General features: G+C 33.8%; 1 protein-coding gene across 5 annotated transcripts in view; it reads right to left on the bottom strand.

The window, feature by feature from the left end:
• The window catches only part of PCCA (propionyl-CoA carboxylase subunit alpha), a 338,552-nt gene that overhangs the window by 92,187 nt on the left and 219,989 nt on the right, over positions 1-26,376 (bottom strand). The window lies entirely within an intron of this gene.

The following is a 26,376-nucleotide window of genomic DNA, read 5'->3' as shown; positions in this document are numbered from 1 at the left end:
CCTTACTTCTACCAAATCTACCAAATTGTGGTGGAATCCTGTGTTTTCTATGTATTATTGTCATCAACAGAATGCTTGTACTTAAAGCTCAGCTCCACAAGTTACCTAATCATTCATGGCTCCAGTTCCTCATATATAAAATCTATGCTTACAGGGTAGTAGTGTGGAATCAAGACAAGCACTTAGACTAATACACAGCATATGATAAGCCCTCAATACATGCAAGTTGTTGCTGGTTATTCAACTTAGTGTTACTGTGTACTCCTTCCACAATAATGATTATTCTCAATGTATTTTTCTCCTTTTTCAAACATACTTACTTTTTTTGTTGTTGTTCTTCCATTTTTCTTGTGCTTGTATTAGTACTTCCTCCACTATTGACTCATTTAATTTCATATGATTCCTATCTTCACCTCTTTTGCTTTTCATATTATTTCACTGCCATACATATTCGCCAATAAAATCCCTTTTTACCTAAGCTGGTGGTTCATCATCACAGAACTGACATGATCTAAGCAGGTATAAGACATACAAAACAATGTCTAAGTCCTCCCTCTTACTAAATTCCCATACACTGCAATTGTTAACATGCTACTTCCTAATCCTACTTCCTTTATATTATCTGTGACTGTTTAGCATTCTAGTATTACCCTTAGACACACAGTTAGCTCTACTAGTCCAGTTCTCCTGGCCAATAAGAAATGTATTTGATACTTTGGTTTCTATGTTCCTACCTTCCAAAGATTACCCAACAGGTCTGTACTTTTCTCAGTCTCTGTGGTTATCAGTGACATTATGCTTAATGCTTATACTAAGATATTTATTCTCTCTTCTAAATTGCAATACCAAACATATTTGATAGTTTTATGTTTGTATTTTTAAATTGTAGTAGCAAATTTACTACCAAAAGAATTAGCATGTATTTTTAAATTAAGTTTATTGGGGTAACATTGGTTAATACAATTATATAATTTCAGGTGTACATTATATGGCATCTGTATATTCTATTCTGTGTTTTCCACCCAAAGTCCAGTTTCCTTCAGCTACCATTTATTTGATTCCCTTTACCCACTTCACTCTCCCCCTCTCTCTCTATATTTGACCCCCTTTGTCCCGTCTACCTCTCCTACCCGCTACCCTCTGGTAACCACTAGTCCATTGTCCATGTCCCTAAGTCTGTTTGTCCTGTTCATTTGTTGCTTTTAGGTTTATATCACACATATAAGTGATATCATGTGATTTTCAACTTTTTCTGTCTGGTTTATTTGCTTAGTACGCTTATCTCAAGGTCCATACACATCGCAAATGGCAGTATTTCATCTCTTCTATGGCTAATATTCCATTGTATATATGTACCACAGCTTCTTTAGCCAATCATCTATCGTAAGACACTTCGGTTGCTTCCATGTTCTGACCACTGTGAACAATGGTGCTATGAACATTGGTGTGCAAATATCTTTTCGGATATGGGTCTTCAAGTCTTTGGGGTAAAAATACCCAGTAAAGGGATTGCTGGGTCATATGGCAGATCAATTCTTAGTATTTTTAGGAACCTCGATACTGTTTTCCATAGTGGCTGTACCAATTTGCAGTGCCACCAGCAGTGTATAAGGGTTACTTTTTCTCCGCATCCTCTCCAACATTTGTTATTACTTGTCCTGTTGATTATAGCTATTCTAACAGGTGTGAGATGGTATCTCATTGTGGTTTTTGATTTGTATTTCCCTAATAGATAGCGATGTTGAGCATCTTTTCATATATTTGTTGGCCATCTGTACGTCCTCTAGGGAGAAGTGTCCATCCATTTTTTGATTGGATCCTTTGTTTTTTTGTTATTGAGTCATATGAGTTCTTTGTATATTTTGGATATTAGGCCCTTATAAGAGGTGTTGCTTGCAAATATATTTTCTCATTCAGATGGTTTTCTCTCTACTTTGCTGACGATTTCTTTTGCTGAGTAGAAGCTTTTTAGTTTGATGTAGTCCCATTCATTTATTTTAGCTTTTACTTCCCTTGCTTTTGAGGTCAAATTCATAAAATCCTCTTTAAGTCCAAGGTCCTTCAGGTTAGTTCCTATGTTTTCTTCTATGCGTTTTATTGTTTCAGGTCTTATATTCAGGTCCTTAATCCATTTTGAGTTAATTTTGGTGTGTGGTGATAGACAACAGTCTAGTTTCATTCTTTTGCATGTGGCTTTCCAGTTTTCCTAGCACCATTTATTGAAGAGGCTTTCCTTTCTTCACTGTATGTTTTTGGCTTTTTTCTGTCAAAAATTATTTGCCCATATAAATATGGGTTGACTTCTGGACTCTCGATTCTGTTCCACTGGTCCATGTGTCTGTTTTGCTGCTAATATCATGCTGTTTTGATTATTGTCACTTTGTAGCATAATTTGAAGTAGGGCAGATTGATGCCTCCAGCCTTGTTCTTTTTTCTCAGGATGGCTTTGGCAATTTGGGGTCTTTTGTGATTCAAAACAAATCTGATGGTTTTTTGTTCTATTTCTTTAAAAAATGCGGATGGATTTTGATGGGGACTGCATTAAATCTGTATAATGCTTTAAGTAATATGGTCATGTAAACTATGTTGATTTTTCCAATCCAAGGATGCAGAATATCTTTCCATTTCTTTGTATCTTCTTCAATTCCTTTTAATAGGGTCTTGTAGTTTTCATTATATAGGTCCTTCACATGTTTCATTAAATTTATTCCTAGGTATTTTATTCTTTTTGTTGCAATTGTAAAAAGAATTTTTTCCACTTCTTTTTCTGACGCTTCATTATTAGAGTATAGGAACGCTGTAGATTTTTGAACATTGATTTTGTATCCAGAAACTTTACTGTATTTGCTTATTGTTTCTAGTAGTGTTCTTGTGGAGTCTTTAGGGTTTTCTATATAAAGAATCATGTCATCTACAGTGATAATGTGACTTCATTTCCTATTTGGATGCCTTTTATATCTTTCTCTTGTCTGACTGCACATGCTATGACTTCCAATGTTATATTGAATAACAGTGGCAATAGTGGACAACCTTGTCTTGTTCCTGATCTTAGAGGGAAGGTTTTAGGTTTTCACCATTAAGTATAATGTTGCTGAGGGTTTGTCATATATGGACTTTATTATGTTAAGGTACTTTCCTTCTATATCAATTTTAAGTGTTTTGATCATAAATGGATGCTGTATCTCGTCGAAGGCTTTTTCTGCATTTATTGATATGATCCTTATTTTTTAATTTATGTGATGTATCACATTAATCAATTTGCGTATGTTGAACCACCCTTGTGCCTCTGGGATGAAGCCCACTTGATCATGGTATATAATCTTTTTAATATGTTGCTTTATTCAGTTTGCTAGTATCTTTAGGATTTTTGCATCCATGTTCATGAGAGATACTGGTCTGTAGTTTTCTTTTTTGTGTGTTTTTACCAGGTTTTGGTATCAGAGTAATATTAGCCTCATAAAATGAGTTGGGGAGTATTGCCTCCTCTTCGATTTTTTGGAAGAGTTTGAGAATAGGTATTAAATCTTCTTTCAATGTTTGGTAGAATTCACTGGTAAAGCCATCTGGTCCTGGACTTTTACTTTTTGGTAGGTTTCCATGACTGTTTCAATTTCCATACTGCTTATCGGTCTATTTAGATTTTCCAGTTTTTCTTGATTCAGTCAAGGAAGGTTATATTTTTCTAAGTACTGGTCCATTTCTCCTAGGTTATTAAATTTGGTGTTTTATACTTTTTCATAGTATTCTTGTATGATCCTTGGTATTTCTGCAGTGTCTGTCATAATTTCCCCTCTTTCATCCCTGACTTTATTTGTGTCCTTTCTCTTTTATCTTTAGTGAGTCTAGTCAGGGGTTTATCAATTTTATTAATCTTCTCAAAGAACCAGCTCTTTGTTGCATTTGTTTTTTCTATTGTTTTTGTTTTCTTTTGTTTTCAATTTCATTTATTTCTGCTCTAATTTTCTTTCTTTCCTTCTGCTGACTTTGGGTCTCATTTGTTCTTTTCTAGATTTTTAAGATGAAGCGGTAAGTTGTTTATTTGGGCTCGTTCTTGTTTTTAGAGACAGGCCTATAATGATATGAACTTTCCTCTTATGACCACTTTTGCCGTGTCTCAAAGTTTTGATGTGTTGTACTATCATTATCATTCATTTCTATGTATCTCTTGATCTTTTTATTTATTCTCTGACCCAGTTATTCTTCAGTAGCATGTTGTTTAATCTCCATGTATTTGAAGTTCTTCTTGATTTCTTTCTGCAGTTGATCTCTAGTTTCAGAGCATTATGATCAGAGAATATGGTTGCTATGATTTCAACCCTCTTATATTTGTTGAGGCTATCTCTGTGTCCTAGTATGTAGTTGATTCTTGAGAATGTTTCATGTGCACTAGAGAAGAATGTATAAGCAGCTGTTTGGGGATGGAAGGCTCTGTATATGTCAATTATGTCCAGTTGGTCTAATGTGTCATTTAAGGATGTAATTTCCTTATTGATTTTCTATTTGGATTACCTGTCCATATCCAACAGTGGGGTATTTAGGTCCCCTACTACTATAGTGTTTTGGTCTGTCTCTCCTTTTAGTTCTGTTAGGAGTTGCTTTACATATTTCGGGGATCCCTGATTGGGAGCATAGATATGAATAAGTGTTATGTCTTCTTGGTGTATGATTCCCTTTATTATGAAGTGTCTCTCAGTATCTTTACCTTTTTGATTTTGAAGTCTATTTCGTCTAATATTAGTACTGCTGCTCCTGCTTTTCTCTGAATGTCATTTACTTGAAATGTCATTTTCCACCCTTTCACTTTGAGTCTATATTTGTCTTTGGAGCTGAGATGTGTCTCCTGAAGGCAGCATAAGGTTGAATTTTGTTTTTTGATCCATTCTGCAACTCTGTGCCTTTTTATCGGTGAGTTCAGTCCATTTGCATTTAGAGTGATTATTGAAATATGAGGTCTTGTTATAGCCATTTTATCTTTTGCTTTTTGGTAGCTTGGTGTTTCCACTGCTTCTTTGTCCTTGTGTTTCTGTCTTCTTTATTTTGGTTGGCTTTTGTGAGTTTTCTCTCTGGTTCTTCTTGTTTTATGTTATATACTTCAGTTCTGAATCTTCTGTGTGTAGTTACCATTTTGAATATGTAAAGGATAGTAATATATATACAGTCATCCATTTTCTTCTGCATGTGCCTTATCTCCATTCCCCTTTGTGAATTTGGATCTTTGAATCCTCTCCTTTTCAGTCATTGTTATCTCAATTTGTCCCTATGTATGCTGAACATCCATTACTATCTCATTATAACAATTCTCTTATTATTTAAGCTTATAATGCCCAGTTCTCAGTAAGGATTGCACTCCTCTGCTTCTATTTGCCTGGTAGTCACTTTACTCATTATGCTGGGGTTTTTTGTTTGTTTGTTTGTTTGTTTGGGGGTTTTTTTGGTCATTTTGTTTTAGGTGAGCTGACCCCTTTCAGCATTTCCTGTATTGCAGGCCACATAGTGGAGAATTCCCTCAACTTTTGTATGTCTGGAAAGGTCTTTATTTCTTCTTCATATCTTATGGAGAGCTTAGCTGGATACGTTATTTTAGGCTGGTAGTTCCTTTTACTTAATAGCTTAAATATTTGATTCCATTCCTTTCTGGTTTGTAAGGTTTGCTCTGAGAAGTCCAAAGATAATCTAATGGGTTTTCCTTTATAAGTTACCGTCTTCTTTTCTCTGGCTGCCCTGAGAATTCTGTCTTTGTTGTTGATTTTTGATAACTTTAATACAATGTCTTGGTGAAGGTCTTCCTGGGTTGAGATAATTGGGTGTTCCGTTGACTTCTTGAATTCCCTGCTCCAGCTCATTCCTTAGATTTGGGAAATTCTCGTCCACTATTTGCATGAAAATGTTTTCTAGTCCCTGTTCCTTTTCCTCACCTTTGATAATGCCCATTATTCTTATGTTGCCTCTCCTGATGGTATCAGCTAGTTCTTGTATTTCTTTTTCATTTTTTTCACTCTTCAGTTTCTCTCTTCTTCCTTCTGATTTATTTCTAGATTTGTCTTCGATATCACTGATCCTTTCCTCCATTTGGTCGACTCTATTTCCCAAGCTTGCTATTTCATTGTTCAACTCTTGCAGTGTGTGTGTGTGTGTGTGTGTGTGTGTGTGTTTATCTCCAGAAGATCTATTCTGTTCTTTTTGAGGGTTTCAATCTCCTTACTCTGCTCATCTAGTTGTTTTTTCAACTCCTGAAATTGTTGATATGACTCATTTCGGAACTCACTGAGTTTTTTAAGAAGTACCATCCTGAATTCTGTTATTTAAGTTGCATATTTCTATGTCTGTCAGCTTATTTTCTGGAGATTTTTCTCTTTCTTTCTGAGATGCCTTGTCACCTTGGTTGTTCATAGTGTTTAATGGACTGTTTCTCCACCTGGGCATTAATGGAAGTGTATTCTGCTTTTTTTCCAGAAAGACGATTATATAAAGGTCTCTCTTTAGCCTGCTACAAAGAAGGCACTTTTCTTTTGGTTTCCAGTAGGTAGCGTCTAAACCTCTTGGATCCCTGCTTTATATAAAGCCTTAAAAATGCCTTTTTATTTTCTGATAGATATTTAACCATGCTCGCTACCCTCAGTTTCAGTCCCTGTTAATGTTAGCAACAGTTTTGGTAGCGTTTGCTCAGATTCCCCTGGGACTCTGCCGTGTTTGGTCTTGGAGGGTATGGGAGGAGTGTCCCTTCGGGTTGGGGATTGGGAGCTGTGGCTCAGCCTCGGTTTTGCAACCGCGGCTGGTAAAAATCAACTGTTGTCCACTTCTCTGCTTTATGCCCTGCTGACTGGGCTCTGCCCTCAGCCGGCCATGTGGAGCTCACACCTGTCCTAGGCAGGGCTGTTCATGGAAGTCGCAGCATCTTCTCCTCTTTCCCTCCCTCTACAGGGAGCTCCAGTGGCTGTGAGAGGCAGCTTCTTTATTTCTCCCAGTCCACTACTCAACACCTGGGATTCTGACCTGGTGCAGATTCCATGCTCAGATGTGGTGGTGTGCAGTTTGGGTGTTTTCTGTTGAGTTTTAGATGTTCAGCTTATTGTTGTTTCAAGGGAAGAGATCTGGGGACATCTCTCACTCCGCCATGTTTGCAAAGATAGCATGTATTTTATGTCCTTCAAACTTCTCATGAATTACAAATCCAATAACAGAATGTTTTATGAGCATGAACACCTGGGAGGCTTAGCGCAGTTACTTTGATAAAGTGAGATGTGTGTATACATATATATACATATATACATATATATATATATGTATATGTTGGACAATCTGAAGAAGAAAAAAGTAGTAAACAAGATAATGTGGATAATGGAAGGCAGGTTTTTTCTCACTGTCAGAGAAGAGAGATACAAAACAAATTAGAAATGCCACTTTTAATTCTATCTCGTTTCTAGAGTTTTGCTTTCATGTCTACATACAAAAAAATTATGTGTTCAAATTGTTATATAAATCTTTTGAATTCTGATCACTGTGAAAAAGAGAATAAGACTACCACTCTCCCAGTCTTGAAAAAGGGTATGACTAACATAACAATTTTGGTAGCAGTTACTAGACATAATACACCTATCATGGTCAAACTGAAAGGTAACAAGGAAAGGGATGAGTGGAGAACGACTGGGAATAGTATGAAAAATTAACGAGCAAACTACATTCATTCCTGAAGACCTCCAGAGATACAAACTGAAAAATAGTGCAATTGTTTTTATATTTAAATTCCTTAGAAAGCTATTTTAAAAATCTAAAATATTTCAAGCAATGCTACTTTGAAATAACGAGCAACTCAAATCAATCCTCAGGACACATCAAAAACATGGTAATAGTCTGAAAAATTATCTTGGTTTCTCTTCCTCTTGCTAGCCAAGGATCAATATTTTAAACACCTTCTTAAAAGCTTACTATTACTTGATTGTAATAAATCCCCAGTTACAGTAACTATTTTCAGTTCCTGACTTTCAAGCCAAAGCAATATCTAGCAAGCATCTCTGCCTAAATACCCCTTTGCAAAAGGGACCTTTGATTGAATGAAACAAGACTCAACTCTATTTTTTAACACAGGCAATTTTAAATTACTTGGGGGTGGGGAGGGACCAAAAACACATTAAAATAGCTACATAAACAACCATAAGCTATACAACACAGTCACGTCTTCTCCTAACTCGCCTAAAGAAAAACATTTTATGGAAACTATTTCTACTGGGGAAAAAAATCATTACCTCTAGCACAAAAAAGCTAAGATCAATTGTTACATACCTAAAATTGTTAACACTTTTGTGAGGGGTGGTCTCCGCACAGTCAGAAGAGGCATAAAGACCCACCCCAGTGACTAAAAATTCCATCCTGAGAGTCATTCCTTTCTACTAAGAAAGTGTCTTTAGAAAACTCCTATTAAAATCCACACTGCCTAAAAATTAACTATTTGTACGTAAGAACACAGATTAGTTTATTAGGTTATGTAGCTCTCACTTTAAAAGAGTCATTTTTGATTAAAGGATCTATGAAAAATGTTTAATAGTAAGTACTGGGAAGGAACTGGCTACTACAGACGACCTTACAACAGTAGAGGGTAAGATCGGAGCATATTAAACAAACAAAACAGCAATGCTTCTGTTATGGGAAATTTCAAACATCTACATAAACAGCAAGAACAGCTTAATAAACTCCTATAGGTCCATCCACAAGTTCAAAACCTATCCACTTAAACCCAATCTTGTTTCATCTATATTTTCACTGATCCAAGCACCTACTCCGAGACTATTTAGAAGCAAATCCCAGACTTCTTATTGTTTCTTCCATAAATTTATGAATACTTTTTCTTAAGTTTAACCTAAAGTACCATAATATGCATCAAGCTTTTGGCAAGAAATCAATACAAAATTAATTTAATATTCAGTAAGTTATCTTTTTATTTCACACATATACTTTGGTTTCTTTGAGCCCTCAGAGTGGCTTGGGGGTGGGGAGGTGGAAAGTGGGCAACAGAGAAGATAGCTGTGAAAGGTTACCTGAAATACAATCAGTAATCACACACATACACTGCATATTATGCTTTCTGTAATTTCTATTCATTGCAGAATGAGGTCAGAATGAAGTGTTCCTGTTAGTCTGGGTCACAAAAGTAATTCAAGATGCATATAAAAATGCTTATTATCATTCAAGTTCTCTAAACCCATTCAACCATTCAGCCCTTTGCTTTCTGATAAGACTGCCAACGACTATGCCAATTAGTGTCAATTGCGATGTTAGATTTGGTAACATCTGCACCTGCCTACCAGTTAGTTTAGTGGGCAGAAAGAAGTGACTGATGGTTACAAGTTTCAGCCACACTAAACCCTGTTTTTGTGTTAACATTTCCAAGTGAACAAATTCACCAATTTAGGTTTTTTTAGGAAAAAAAAACATTTCGCAAATTAGTTTTTATAGAGGATTTCTTGGGATGGGGGGCAAGTTTAGCTATTATATTATAAACCATAAGAGCATATAATAATTTTTCTAAAACCTGAAGTTTTAGAAAACGGGAAAATTCTAATCTGTAAGAAATTTAGTGAATTATATATTTACTTCAAAGTTTTACAAATGCTAAATTTATGCATTTCATTTAAGCATGAGTTTTTTAAAGCCAGCTATTCATATTCTGAATGACATGCTTCTAATTTTAGAACAAGACTTTTGATTAAAATTTCTCGTTTAGAATTTCCAAACCAAAAATTAAAGCACATGTAAAAGAGCCAAGTATATTTAACATGGAAGAAATCATGAACATCTGGAACATCGTGAACATTATATGATATACCTTCACATTAATTATATATTTACCCACATTTAAATTTTTAAATAATTATTCATAATTAAAAAGCATGGACTACTTTTGAAATATCTAGAACAAAATACAATTGTTAATTTATTCTCAGAACAAAATGCTCCACTTAGGTTTATTATAATTAGCAGCAACATAGTATTTTAAAAATTTCACAATTGAAGCAAATTGCATGTAGCTAATAAAGCTACTGGAAGTAATATAGTGGTTAAAGACAAAGCGCATTACTAAAGAGAAATAAAAATTGCATGTCAATATCTTAAGAGTATGGGAGATGTATATAATGTAGTATTCTATCTAGTGCCATTACTTAAATTGCTACTTTTCCTCAACAATCTATTCTCTAGCTCTAGCAAGTAGAATAAATGGTAATTTTACCTGCCAAATTTGGCACAAAAAAGGACAAGCAACTTCATTAACAGAACAATGCTTTCAATATGATTTTTTTTTCCTTTTCCGCCCAGTGCCAAATAGTAGAACAATTCAAATCAAGAAATCTAAGCAAAATTACCTCCTCTTGTTGAAGTTTTACATGCTTGAATAAGCAAATGATATATACAGAATGCTAGGAAGAGTATTGTCCCTGTAAATTAGTATATTTCTTATACTGCTGCCCAATTCTAAGCTCAACAAAAAGGAAACATCTCCCCATTGAGGTAAAGTTCTCAATATGTGGTGTGATGTGAATATATGATCATTTAAATCTAGATTAAACCTATAAAACTTGAACTGGATTAAACCTTTGGTTAAAACATCCATTAATGCACCCAAACCACTAGTGTGGAATGAATTTGAACAAATCTGTCTTCAGTCTTGGACATTTTAAACGAATTGAAAACAATACTCACTACCAGCAAACTTGCCAATCACCACTGGCTTTCACTTCCTTGGTGTTTTTAGTAGTTGGCTATAAACGAAATCATAAATTCTTCTAAACCTTGTTTCAAATCTAATCATAAAACATTAAGCAACAACTTCTCTATTCATCTCGCTGAACTTGTATGATTAAAGAGATAGTTAAGCCAATTCTAATTACTCATCACTAGGTTTTAAAAGCTAAACATAAGCACTTTTTGTCCAGCTGAGTAAATATGGTAGCTACTCACAAGTTTGTCTATGGTTATTTAACGACAAAGGATTGTGCTATGTTTAATCTCCAGCTTGTTTCCTTACTCTTGTTCCATGTGATAACCATATATCGGACGTTCAATAAAGAGCCAAGTAACAAAATGAGGCAATAATAACATAAACTCATCACCATGCTGGCATGAGAAATATGGCTAAGAGCAAATATATCCATACAGAGCCACGCCCAAGTCATTTACACAAACTTTTAAAATTTCAAGCAGTCTACTTTTTTTTTTAGATTTAAGCATTGAGAAACAAATGGCATGGTTTATTTTATAATCGTCCTCTTCGAAATAAAATACTTAAAAAAACAACACTGAATCAGAATAGAAACTCCAGTCATGGTAATATCCAGATTATGAATGCCACTTGGTTTTCTTTGCAGCCATCTAACGTTTTGTTACTTGTTCAGAAGAATGAGTCTAAATCAAAGAAAAGGAACGTGCACTGAAGGCCTAACATAAATCAGGTACTTTAATACACTCACTTCATTAAACTCACTGAATCCTCAGAGCAATCCAACAATGGAGATGCTATTAACTACATTTTATAGATGAGAAATCTGAGGCTCAGAAAAGCTAAAATAAATGTTCAAGTTTCCACAGGAAGTAAAGTAGTATATTCAAATCCAGGTTGATACAGTTACAGCTCAACTGAGCCAATTGAGATTCTGGTGATAAGTTCATTTGGAGGGAAAATCCAATATAGCAAGGGTCAATATTTTACTGCAAAGAATGGTCACTATAATTAGTGTGGTGATTCCATGATGCCTGGAGTTTTTAACAGTAGAGCACCTGTAGGAAGAGAAAGACTAAATAAAGAGAGGACAGATCTCTGGAAGAGGCTGATCCCTTCAGCCCTGCACCTTAACAGTGTAGGTGCTCCCTGCAGTGGGTTAAGGAGGAACTGCAGGCTTCATGGGCTTGCAAACCACAGCCAGGTTCTGATGGGGGGAAGGGGAAGAAGACAGCAGTGATTGGTCTACTAGTCTCACTTGACAAAATTTCCCAAAGTGCATCACTAAGAAGTAAAGATTACCTCTATAACTACTCTCCAAGTATTCTGTTGGTGCCTCAACAAAGCCTTCATAAAATAAATACATTTCTAACCATAGAATATTAGAATCTTGAAATATTAATGCTGACAAGTCTTGCCAATGTATTGGTGTACATTTTTAGTCTTATTTTAAATCCATGAATTTTTCTCACAATGGAAAATAATTGCTTACAAAGTAAAAGCTACTTTAGATTCCTTTAAAAAGCAAAATGTCTATATTTAAGAGGGAAGAGATCTCGTTTCTCGAGTGTCTACAACATGCCAGCTACTGTACTAGAGCTCATTTGATTTTACAAAAATCTCTGGAGAATATTAAACCTATTTCATAGATGAGGAAAACAAAAGTTCAGAAAAGGAAATTAACGTCTACTGGTTTCACAGCCAGCAGTTCCAGGACTGGTATTTAAATTCGAGCCCATCCGATTTACAGCCTTTTCCTATATAGTATTTATATTTCCTATATAGTATTTATATAATATATTAACTACTGCAGTCGAGAGAGATAAAGTAACTTTTCCAGTTACATAACTGGTAACTGGTAAAGTTTATCTCCTATTCAAAATTTTGTTTTAAATACCACGTTACATTATTTCTCTACCACCCCTTACTAGCCCCAGACTAAACCTGTTAGTGAGTGCTGACAGTTAACTTTTAGAACTGAACAAAATGGATGAAGAATATGATTGCCTATGTCCCTATAACCAATGTGATTGATGTTTCTTTTTTATAAGATGGTCCAGTTTGCAGAACAGAAAATGTGATAAGTGGAATATGCTACTTATTTACTTCAAATATTAGAAATAGGGTTCCTAAAAAGTTGCCTTGCAAATTGATGTAAACAAAAATTTACAAATGGTTCTGTCCTTTGTATTTGTGGCTTTATATTTCTACCAAGATTTTTTGAGTATTTCCAAGAAAATGCTGTGAAACCAGGTAACTCTGTCCAAAAGGCAAAAGAACACCTTAAATAAGTCACGTCTTTAGAAAATTTTTAAATTAAATTCACCTAAATTTAATAAAATATTCCTGAGCCACATGTCTATCATTCTTCTAACACCAGGATTTCCACGAAATAGTCACAAGTCACAAAACATAACTGAGAACACAGAGATCGAGTCCCAAGAATATGCTGGCTATTTCAATGAAATCCCTTTCCAATTTATTGCTAACACTGCTCAAAATATTTTTTTAAAAAACTGTTTGCATTAAGCCTTTGTTTATCTTTTGTTCCATATCTTCAACGGCGATACATCTCTGACCAATGAGTTTTATAAACTGGCACAGTTCTGCAGAACTGGATCTGGTGAGTAAGATGAGCAAGATCAGTTATGGCTAAGCAACGAGGCAGAAATACAAGCCTGAGATTTTAGAGATTCTTGGATGGAATAACAAAACGAGACACTGAAAGAATTTGTGGGATATATTACTATATATATTTCAGTGTGATCTGTGGCTTTGGGACAATTTTAAGCTTGAATAGTTTAAATTAACTTAGTCTTTCCATAAAAAATAAAATAAGAAGTTAAAAGAATATTTAGGATTTTTATAAAATCAAGATGTTAAAGCAAGAGAAACTTTTAGAGATGCAAACCTGTGTCCCTGAGTGAACAGCCCAAAAACCCCCTGAAGCATTTCGTCCTTAAATACAATGAGTGACCAGGATTCTGGAAGAGATCACAACCCCTTGAAAGATAATTAGAATTGTGGTCATAGAAGATAAAAGCTGCCTTGATGATAAAGCATGTCAGACCCTAGACATACTAACTGGAAAAGAGAAGAAAGAGCATTATTTTCAGCGTAAATTCAAGTAGCTATCCCAAGGAAATGTGAAGATTTAGAGATAATTTTTTTTAAACCCCAAATATTAGTACTACATTTTTTAAAATACATAATTTTACTATAGAGGATATGTTTTCACTCTTTCATCATATTTATTGAAAGCATACCTTAAGCCATGCACTGGAGACAGACTAATTCAAAACACAATTATTACTTGAATTATGCCAACTCTTGTTAGTTGATTTGCTCTGTTTTAGTAGTTAATATTACAAGCTTCCAAAACAACTGCTCTATTAATATATTCAGTTACTGGTTTTCACCTTATACTGGCATTCAAAGTTCAGGTTTAGAGAATTATTCCACAAGTTTATGCCATATTTTTGTTCATGCCTCTCATAAACAAAATATGCAAACACACAGCTGCTCTCATGTCCGACAGAATGAGATCTATTCCACAGATCTGACTTCCACCTATACCCAGCACTGATACAAAAAGAATCTCACTTGAAGAAAACTATGTTTTCTTAATAATAACAGTTGTGTAAACATAAGGTCTTCTCAGTTAAAGGGAAACCAACATCAAAAAGCAGTATAACATAGAACTCTAAACCCCTCTTTCTTTGAAGAAACCCGTTTGAAGCGAGGTGTTTCTAGTTATGGGTGAATGAAATGAGAATTCAGCCGCAACAAACGGACATCCAGTCATATGAAGGACTAATTAAATCCATCTGAGAAGCTGCATCTAAAACTGCCTCACACATTTCAAAGGAAAGCACTAGTCTGCCTTTTGCGAAGACATCAAAACCTTTAGTCACAAACACTGCACATCGAGGCTCTAAAACGATGTTATTTTTATGGACTGCAAAGCTCCATAAAAGTAACGTTAAGAGTTTACACTATTTTATTCGAAAAATCAGAGTTAAGGCAGAACATTTTTCCTTCTTACTATCTGAAATTTCTTTCTGGCTTCAACCCTAGTTTTGTGGATCTTCTATGAGACCTCAAAACATAAAAAATAAAAAACCCAGGAGATGCATCAATATTTAAAGTATTTCAGATATTTGTTGAAAGTAGTTAAAAAAAATTAATTAAATAATTTGCCATGGTCGCACAGTTAACTTTTTCCTGTTACAGAAAACCAGGATTTTGATGTTCAGTTAAGATTCTTGAGAGTTAATAAAAGCCAGCAGAAGGAGCTCAAAACTTCAAAAGCTTACTGGTTTGACAAAAATATTCCTATAAATAGAGCCATTATTTGGACCGTGAAGTGGTAAAACAAAGTTATATTCAGAATTTGGAATACTATCCCAACATAATAAAGTAGTCTTAGTGTCTATCCTATCAAGCCTTTCTAACTTCCTGTAATTGGTGAGCTCATATAATCATATGGATCAGTCACATTTTTTTCTTAAGAAATACTATTAGAAGTGACAGGAGGCGACAAGCCCCCTAAGTAGGGGAAATTCAATACTTCAACCTTTTTTGCAACATATAGAGAGATAAAACTAACACTATCCACATCACTGTGAAACTTAAAAAGTTTCTTCCCACTGCAGAGAGCTAGCCACCAGCCAACCTGGAGCTTCTGGCTTTGCTCTCTCTATTTACCAAGCAACCTTGAGTGAATCAATCTTTCAGAGCTAACGTATTCTCTACCACTCAATGACGACTTGGCCTAGGAAAGCCAAATGTTTATAATTTCTGGATAATAGTAGGGAGATTCCTTAAAAAATTAAAAATAGAACTACCATATTATCCAGCAATTCCACTTCTGGGTATTTATCTGAAGGAAATGAAAACGTAACTTGAAAAGATATATGTACTCTTATGTTCACTGCAGCATATTCACAATAGCCGACATATGGAAACAACTTTAATTGTCTATCGGTGGATGAATGGATAAAGAAAATGTGATACACACACAGACATACAATAGGATATCATTCAGCCATAAAAAAAAAAAAAAAATCTTGCTATTTGCAACAACATGGATGAACGCTGACGGCATTATGCTAAGTGAAATAAGTCAGACAGAGAAAATAAATACCATACGATCTCACTTATATGTGGTAAACAAACAAATAAAGCCAAACTCATAGATACAGAGAACAGATCGGTGGTTGGTAGAGGTGGGGTGGGGGATGGGTAAAATGGAAGAAGGGGGGTCAAAAGGTACAAATGCTCAGTTATAAAATAAATCAAGGGGATCTAATGTATAGCGCGGTGACTATAGTTAATAACACTATACTGCATATTTGAAAGTTGCTAGGAGAGTAAATCTTAAAAGTTCTCATCAAGAAAAAAATTTCTAACTATATGTGGTAACAAATGTTAACTAGACTTGCAGTGATCATTTTGAAATATAGACAAATATCGAATCATACATACACCTGAAACTAATGTTATGTCAATTATATCTCAATTTAAAAAATTAATTAAAACAAAAAATTATATGCTCAATCCAGAATTATTTAAAGTTAAGGAGTGTAGGCAAGTAGAAAGGAGAGAAGAGATCTATCAGTGAGAATAACGGGAAAGGCAGTCACCGAGCAATGACCCCAGCAGAGGCAGGGCTGGCCTGCAGAGTAGCATGGACCTCTATGCCAGCCTGAGGCATATAAACCAAACCATGCCTTGATTGTTCCTGCTTCTCAGTCTATTCAAACTGTGAATAGTCATACTAGTTTATTATAAGTCTCTGAATTTTAAGAACAGTCACAATAAACAGGGCATAAGATGATTTCCTGAAGAGTACTAAAAAAAAATTATAAAATATTATGCAGTTACTTCTTTATTTTCCATCTCTGAAATCTCACCCTCCATCTGCCTTCTTTAGGTCTCAGTGTGGCTATTATTTCCATCCTAACGCCTTCCAAACCCATCTCCATGTGGCCAGGTTAGGGCTCCCCCATAATTTCTCCACAATGCTCATCTCTTCATGTTGTCACTCACTTGTTCTACCTGAGTGACACAGCCTTTGCCCTTGTCACTGTCAATAGATGATAAATTCTATGAGGGTTGGAAATCATCTCTCCTGATTACCATTGGTTCTCCAGGACCTACATTGTAGGAGAAACTCAATAAACAACTATTAAACTATAATACAACTAAAATGATAATTGTATAATAGCTATAAATATATCTAAATTCATCTAATGGACGAGTTACTCAGCAAGACACTTCAACAGTTTGCTTTGCTGTTCATTTTATTTATAAATGAGTTTGAGGGGCCAATAAATATCATACCAAAATGAATAAAATGTTTTCTAATAAATTTTGTGGTAAAAATTTTACCAGTCCCCGTAACAGAATAGTAGACCACTATAGATATTTTATGAGGGCTTACGAAATTGAATTGATTCAACCTGAATATCCAGTATTAACAATAAAAGTTTTTTTCTAAATGAAACTCTTCAGAAAGTGGCTAAAACTGGAGGATAATACTAAAACCACTTGAAGTCTTAATTATAGTATTTGCCAGCTTTAATATGGTAACAACAGGTACCATTTAGTGTTTTACATTTCCAAAGTAACTGGATTTTATAACTTATTTTTTTCTTCATTTAGTCACATAACAAGTTACTTGACTCTTGAGCACAACATGACTGAGTCATTCAAGAGGGTACAGGTGCAACTGTGCACCCAATTAGACAAGCAATTTTCCAGATTACATGGGCAGAAGCCTCACCTTTTTATGAAAATTTAGTCCTATGGTTCAAAAGTGCAGTACCATACCCACTGAACAAGGTTGCATTTAAAAAGTAAACAGATCAAGCTGCGCAAGGTTACTCTTCAAACCTGATTTTTCTACAACCTCATTTATCTGACCCCCTCCTATCAGACATCAAGCTGATTTGGATGAGTTTGCTCTGAAAGGATATTCTTTAGCTAGAGGTGATGTTACATTGGAAAGCAAGTTACTTTTGGACTTTTGTCCTTAAACCAAGTCTAGGGAGGAATAATTCCATTCCACAGTGATGTCTTAGGAACAATGAAATTACTGTGAATTCTGAGACCCTGAGCAAAACCTGGAATAAGCTCTCACTGCCCTTTGTTATTAGCAAGACATACACATGTCTAACTCTTCTATATAGTAATCTCTCTGGTAGTTTATACACCTAAAAAAGGAAAAATGAGAGGCTGTTGAAGGGGCCCTCCAAATCTTTTGATTCTGTCCTCTCTCTCACTCATGGTACGGTCTCTTTGTTTTTTCCAGTTTCTTAACTTAGATCACTCTCTAAACAGACTATTAAGTGATGGCTAGCCAATTGCCTCCAAGTTCCCAGTGTTAGGTGAAGGAGCTGCAGTAATGGCACTTTGTGTACTTGTATATGTAATACTAATGCTCTTCATTCGATGAACCGGCTGCTCATTCCACCACTTCCCTGGATGGCCTAGGCATCACAGGAGCTTCTTGGTAGGTAATTAAAATTCCATTATGTCAACAGTCACATCTTCCAGATTGTTTTTTGTGGGGGATTTTTTGGGGGAATAAGTAATATATAAATAGAGTTTAAAATTCATAAAGTACTAAACATAAAGTATGTAACATTCTCACTTTTGACATGGGGTCAGCCATCCAGCTCCGCAGTTCAAAGGCAACCATGGTTACCAGTTTCTTGCAGCTCCTTCCAGGGATACTGTATACATGTAACAAGCATAAATACGTGTATTTCTTTTTTACACAAATGAATGTACATTGCTTTTGTTGCTTAATAAATCGGCACATAGAGAATGCGCAGATCCTTTTGAATAGCTACACAGTAGTTCAGTATTATGGATGTACCATGTTTATTTAATTATCTCATTTTGATGGGCACTTCAGTTTCCAGTCTTCTGCTATAACAAACAAAACTGCCATGAACATTTTTGTGCATCTCCTACATGTGAACATGTCTATTAATATCAATTCGTTTTATCAAATTGCTCTCCATGGAGGCTGTATAATTTATACTCCCACCGATAATGTATGAGGGTCTATTTTTCTACAACCTTATAAAATTAGGGAACTATCAAATTTTTCATCTTTGCCAAAATATAGGTGAAAAATGGTATCGCATCATAATTTTAACTTAAATTTTTCTGTGTGTTTTAGCACAATTTCTCATGAGCAGGAGGCATTCATATTTCCTTTGCTGTAAACTGTCTTTGAACATTTTTCACCGGGTCATTGGTCTTTTTCATATTGGTTTGTAAGAGTTCTTAAATACACTAAGAACATTCCCTTTTTGTCACTAAAATTGAGCTGAAAATTTTCATTCTGGCCTGTTGGCTTCTCTGTTGGCTCCTTACAATGGTTTTATATTTCTTTAAAAAAATTTAACATTTTTTAAATCAATTACCTTGACTTATTTTCTTAGTTCTTTTCAAATTAAAAAAAATAATTTTATCAAGAAAACAAATGATTTTGCCAAAGTGAAAGAATTTCACGTTTATACAATGTTATGTTTCTGTTTAAAAAATCCATTAACAGAAAATATTTTCCTCAAATAGGATAATATTTTTTGTTGCTTTATTTAGTATACCTTTTAAAACTGGGGAGGAAAGTCTAAGTAAAAAAATTATCTAACAAGAGAAGTAGTTTACATAATCATAACACTGAATTGCTGTCAAAGGGGAAAAAATGAGAAAAAATTTTAAATATAAAAAGTTGTATAACTTAAAAAACTTACTTCAACTTTCTACTATTTATCACATACTATAAGACAATTTTCTAAACACGATTGCAGTCCTTTATTAAAAAGCCCCAAGAATACGGTGGTAGTCATCTTAAAATGCTACTACAAAAATGTTCTTTTCTTGATCTGGCTGCCTACTGTTCACTTAAGCCATAGATAATTTTTTAACAAAAAGCCTTCATTAGGTATAAATGTAATAGTGAACTGACCTTGTTTGCTGATGTTCTTTTCATGTTCAAGAAGAGTGTATTCTAAAAACTGACTATAGAGGTAAAAGGACAAATACAATAATATTGTATTTTTTCTAGAAACAGTGAAATTACTGTGAATTCTGAGACCCTAAGCAAAATAATTTTCTTTGAAAATTATTTCTTTAAGAGAGCCACCATGATTATCATGTCTCTATAAAAATTCCAGTAACTACACGATTTAGCACTACTCTTTACAAATGGGATAAAAAGAACAGAGATTATGATGTAAAAATGCAGGTATAATGTCTTACTGAAAATACATTTAAGATTTTTTACATTAATATTTGAAAACAAAGAAAATATTTGGTACACAAGATTTATTGGTATGTTAAGTTCATTTAATTCTTAACCTTTATGAAATGTTACATAAAAATATTGAAAGAGCTCTACTTAAAACCATATTTTCAAAGTGCTCTTTAAATATCAAAACAAACTGGTGGAATGTTTTCTTAATCAAGAAATCTAGAACAAAATACATGAGGTAGAACAAATGGGAAAGGGTTGGCTATATTTGAGAAAGAAAACCTCAAACAATGTGTATATAATTATTTCTTATTATGCACACATATATAATTATTATTTTTTATTCTTATGTTCATCACCATATTCTTTCTTGGAGAAGAAAAATATAGGGTGGTAATTTCAATGATATGAATACTACAAAACATTTCCCTCCCTCCACCACAGGCATCTAAAGATGGGACAATTTTATATCAACCAAAAAGAACATTATCAAGAAAACAAAATGAAAGCACACAAACTCTTTTAGATGCAAAATCTTATCTATTTCAAATGTTGTATTGCTCTCAAAAATTGTTACTTGTGGATAAAACTGTAAAATCACTGAGAAATCAGTATTTTGAATTTTAACACCAATTTAAAAATTACATTAACATCTATAACAGGTAATAAGATACTAAAAATACTTTCTAACAGCTACTCTTAACTCTAATTGCATACTTTTTTTAAAGTGGATACATTGTGTACATAATATTTGTGATTTATTCATGTTCTTGAAATACCTTCCATGGTTCCTTTAAATAGAACCTTAACTTTTCAACATATCACAAAGGAAATTCCTTTTATCATGTAACAAAACTATTCTGGTTAGAAATAAATATATTATTTCTCGTATTAACAATGATTTATCCAGTCTAGCAGAGCTAATGTTCCAAGACAGTGCTAGTATTTCTCAGAATTTTGCCTAGCGAAGCTACTTTGTAAAGTTAAATATGGAGAGGTACTAGTTCACAGGCCTTGGAATCACACTGACCTGGGTTCTAAATGTTTCCAAAATCATCGATAAACTAGGGCTAGTAACATCTACCTTCCAGTTTACTACTATCTCTTGCAGAGATGTTTGTAAAGTATTTACCACACTGCCCTGGGCAAGGCATATATTTAATAAAATAGACCAAAGTAATCTGTTGCTCCATGAAATAACTTGGACTAGGCTAAAATAAGTATCAAAAACAACAATGCAACTAGAACAAAGCAGGGCGATTCTTTTTTCACTCTGTTTATGGGAGACAATAAAATTAAGGAAGCACATACTTCCATAATAAGAAATTAAAGTTATTTACCTATAGAAGATATCTCTAATTTTTCAACCAACTTTGCTCTCCCATGCTACCACTTCCAAGTGTTTTTCCTATATTATAATTTCGAGGCAAGTTATATAAATGACGTTCTAAGTTGCTACTCATTAGTAATCTCTCAAGTAGAACTTCACATTTCCATAGATCTTCCTTTCCCCCAGGAAGCTGAGTGCATTCTTCTTTCTTTCTCCCAGATTTAATTAGTTGAAAGGCACCTCTATTAAGGCAATTATCACTGTATTGTGACTACTTTCAAGTTTGCCTTCCCTTTACCATAAGTACAGATTATTTATGTGGAGACCTCCAATGCAAATTGCCCTTCATTCGTCTTTTTTTTCCAACACAATATTATGTTCACATTAGCAATTTTTCATTGTTTCCTTGAGATAGATTTCTAAAAGTGAAATTAGTGGACCAAACAATATAAATGTTTGTAAAGTCTTTGATGAATGTCATCAAATTATTTTGCAGAAAGGGCGAACGAACATATATTTCTATTTAATTCATCTCTGAGTTGGTGACATCCAGCCCAGGCAATAATTACTTGGAAAAATTATTTGAAATATTATTTAGGAGGTAAAATATATGCACCATAGTAACAAGAATATAAGTATAAAAATACTCATTTAAATATTCATGTTTATTAAATACTCATGATAGACCTGAGTCAAGGTTCTGGATAATCGAGATATTCAACCATCTGAGGAAATGCCAGACTGTTTTCCAAAGCAGCTGTACCATTTTACATTCCTACCAACAGTGAATGAGGGTTCCAATTTCTCTACATCTTTGATAAAATTTGCTATTCTCTGACTTTTTATTATAACTATCTTAGTGGGTATGTGGTGCTAGTCATTATGGTTTTGACCTTCATTTCCCTGATGACTAACGATGTTGAGCATCTTTGCATGTGCTTGTTGACAATTGTACATATTCTTTCAAGAAATGTCTATTCAGATCCTTTGCCCATTTTTAATTGTATTTTATTATTAAATTGTGTTATTTATGTATTTTAAGAGCAAGTACTCTACTAACTATATGATTTGCCAGTATTTAATTTTGAGAAAAACCAATTTACCTATTTTTCATTTTGTTGCCTGTGCTTTTAGTGTTATATCTAAGAAACCACTGACTGCCACAAGCAAGGTCATTAAGATGTACCACTATTTTTTCTTCCAAAAGTTGTATTGTTTTATCTCTCATATTTAAATCTTTTGTCCATTTTACATTAATTTTGGTATAGAAACTCAACATGAGGTAGGGATCCAACTTCATTATTTTACACGTGGATACTTAGTTGTTCCAGCATCGCTGTAGAAAAGACTATTCTTTTCCCCATTGAATTATTTTGCCACCTTCATCAAAAATTACTTGACCATATATTTATGGGCTTATTTCTAGATTCTCAATTCTATTCTCTTGATCCATATGTTTATCTTTACATAAGTACTACACTGTCTTAATTACAAGACAGCTTTCTAGTAAGTTTTAGAAGGGGAAAGTGTAAGTTCTCCAACTTTGGTCTTTTTTTGAAGATGGTTTTCACTATTCTGGATCTCTGAGGTTTCCATATGGATTTTAGTATTAGCTTGTAGATTTTTGACTAAAATACAGCTTGGATTTTGATAAGAATTGCAATGCATCCCAGTTAGGGAAGTATCACTATCTTAACAATATTAAGTCATTCAATTTATGAATATGAAATGCTTTCTCTTTATATGAATTTTCTTTAATTTCTTTTTCAACAGTTTGTAGTTTTCACTATATAAGTTTTGCGCTTCTGTTAAATTTATTCCTAAGCATTTTATTCTTTTGATGCTCTTGTTAATGGGATTTTCATAATTTTATTTTTGGTTTGTTCATGGCAAGTAAAAAAAAATACAATTGATTTTTATATATTTTGCTAAACTTGTTTATTAATTGTAATAGCTTCTTAATGACTTTTTTAGGATATTCTACATACCACAGCATATCATCTGCAAATAGAGATTTTTATAATTTTTACCAATTACACTTGGTTTGCTGCATGCAACTGTGGTTCCACAAACGGATCTCTGCCATTTAACATTTAATAAAAATTTTATCAACACATAACCTACTTGAAATTGGAAAAATGAAAAGATTCTGATTGTAATTTAAAACTGCAGCAAAGTTTTGTCTGTGAAAAAGTTAGATTTTGACCTTTCTATAAGAAGCAAAAAGATAAAATTTCTTCAGTAAAATGAACTGAAAAAATTTTAACTAAAAAATACTATTTTCCTTTTCGTACTAAATGTTACCTTTGATCATTTAGATTTTTCTTTTTAATTATTAGCACAAAAATTATACTGGTATGTCAAAACTCAATAGTCTAAGAATTCTGGTTATTCTTAAGTAGTACTTTACAAGGTCTTTCGAAAAAATTCTATCAGTGGTTCGCTGTAACAAATGATATCTAGGATCATATAACTGTTTTCTAATATATTAGTAGTTAACATAACTAAATATCAGGCAAAAAAAAAACAAACAAGTACATGTACAGTGCTCCTTTCCATCTCTGAAAAGACCAAATTCCTAAGCCAATGTTCTTCTCATAGAGAGAACTCAACTCATATTTTTCTCTAAAGTAAACTGTCTTCAATATAACTTTAGCCCATCATATTTAAGATAGCAAACACATTAATCTTTTCCTTTATCATAAACTATTTTGACCAGTTTCATGTTACATGGAATAAAACAGAAATGGAAACAATCTTGGGAATCCAGAAAGGAATTATGAAAATAATATAAATATCAACTTATTTTTGAAACTTTTGAGTTTATCATCTTAATAAGCTAAATAATATTTCACCTCTCCTTCACTTAACTTTTACGTCTACCATGCTTTCTTCATTTCCCAAAAGTTTCATGTTCCCCACTTTTAATTTTTCATCAAAAGTACTAATTTGCACTGGTTTGTGTATTTTTAAAATTTTTACATAAGATAAAATTTACCATCTTAACCATTTTTAAGTGTATAGTTCGGTGGTACTAACTATACACACATTTTTGTGCTAGCATCACCACCATCCATCTCCAGAATTCTTTTCATCCTGCAAAACTAAAATTCTATGTCCTTTAAACAACAATTCCCCATGCCCCACTCCTCCCAATCCCTGGCAACCACCATTCTATTTTCTGTCTCTGTGCATTTAACTGCTCTGGGTATTGTATGATTTGGAATCATAGAGTATTTATCCTTTTGTGACTGGCTTATTTCACTTAGTATAATGACCTCAAGGTTTAGCCATGTTGTAGCATGTGTCAAAATTTTCTTCCTTTTTAAGGCTGAATAGTATTCTATTGTATGTATATTATCACATTTTGTTTATCCATTCATTTGTCAATGGACGCTTGGGTCGATTCCACTTCTTTGCTATTGTGAATAATGTTGCTGAATATGGGTATGCAAATATCTCTTCAAGACCTTGCTTCCTCTTTTTTTTTTCCTTAATAGCCAGCAATGGAATTGCTGGGTCATATGGTAATTATACTTTTAATTTTTTGAAAAACCACTATTTTCCACAGCAGCCTATTTCCCACTCCAACCAACAGTGCGCAAGGATTCCAATTTCTCCACATCATCACCAACACTTATTAGTTTCTGGACTTTTTTTTTTTTTAAGAGTAGCCATCCTAAGGGCTATGAAGTGGTATCCAGTTGTGGTTTTGATTTGCATTTCCCTAATGATTAGTAATGTTGAGTATCTTTTCATGTGCTTATTGACCATTTGTATATCTTCTCTATATTGAAGATATGTCTATTCAAGTCCTCTACCCATTTTTTAAGTTGGGTAGTGGGTTTGTTTTGCTATAAATTATTAAAGTTCTTTTCATAGTCTTGATAATAACTCCATGTCAGATATATGCAAATATTTTCTTCTGGACTGCCTTTCTGTGGACTGCCTTTTCACTGTCGATTACGTCCTTTGATCGCAAAAGTTTTACGTTTTTGATGTACCCTAATTTATCTATTTTTTTGCTTTCTTGACTGTGCTTTTGATGTCACATTCAGGAAATCATCAAATCCGATGCCATACAGCTTTTCCCGTGTTTTCTCCTGTTTTATAGCTTTATCACTTACGATTAGGTCTTTAACACATTTTTAGTTCATTTTGTATATGGTGTAAGGTAAGGGTCCGACTTCATTCTTTTGCATGTAAATATCCAATTTTCTCAGTACGATTGGGTGAAAAGACTATGGTTTTGGCACTCGTGTCAAAAATCATTTGACCATATATCCAAGGTTTATTTCTGGGCTCTCAATTCTATTCCATTGGTCTATATGTCTGTGTTATGTCAGTACCACACTGTTTTAACTACTGTGGTTTTGTAATAAATTTTGAAATCAGGAAATGTGAGCTTTCCAACTTCATACTTTTTAAAAATTGTTTTGGCTATTTGGGGTCACTTGAGGTGCCATATGAATCATAGGATGGATTTTTCTCTTTCTGCAAAACCCCAGTTGGGATTCTGATAGGGATTATACTGAATCTGTAGATCACTTTGGGTAATAGTAACATCATAAAATTAAGTCTTCCAGTCCATGGAATGGCTTTCCATTTATTTGCACCTTTTTAAATTTCTTGCAGCAACGTTTTGCAGTTTCTAGGGTACTGTACTTTCCAGTGTATGAGACTTTCTCCTCCATGGTTAAGTTTATTCCTACGTATCTTATTCTTTTTGATTCTAATGTAAATAGAATTGGCTCTGCTTTGTATACTTTTAAATCTTACATAAATGGCATGATTAAGTACTTGTATTTGCACAACTTTCTTTTTCACTATTATTATTTCACTGTTATATATATATATATATATATATATATATAGTGAAAGTGCAACGACATGTACAAGAAGGATGAAGAGCACCTTCAGGATAGCTCTCAGCCCTAGGGAGGGAAAGGGCAGAATGGGATGATGTAAAGAAGTGATTTAGCTGTATCTATGATATTTTTTCTTTTTTAATAGGAGATTTACATAGAAGATTTGTACATTTGCTGTGAAAATTGGATATATTTTATA

Source organism: Pteropus medius, unplaced genomic scaffold, assembly GCF_902729225.1.
Source record: "Pteropus medius unplaced genomic scaffold, Ma_sr-lr_union100, whole genome shotgun sequence".
In the NCBI taxonomy this organism is placed as follows: Eukaryota; Metazoa; Chordata; class Mammalia; order Chiroptera; family Pteropodidae; genus Pteropus; species Pteropus medius.
This window is presented reverse-complemented; position numbering and strand designations above follow the sequence as displayed.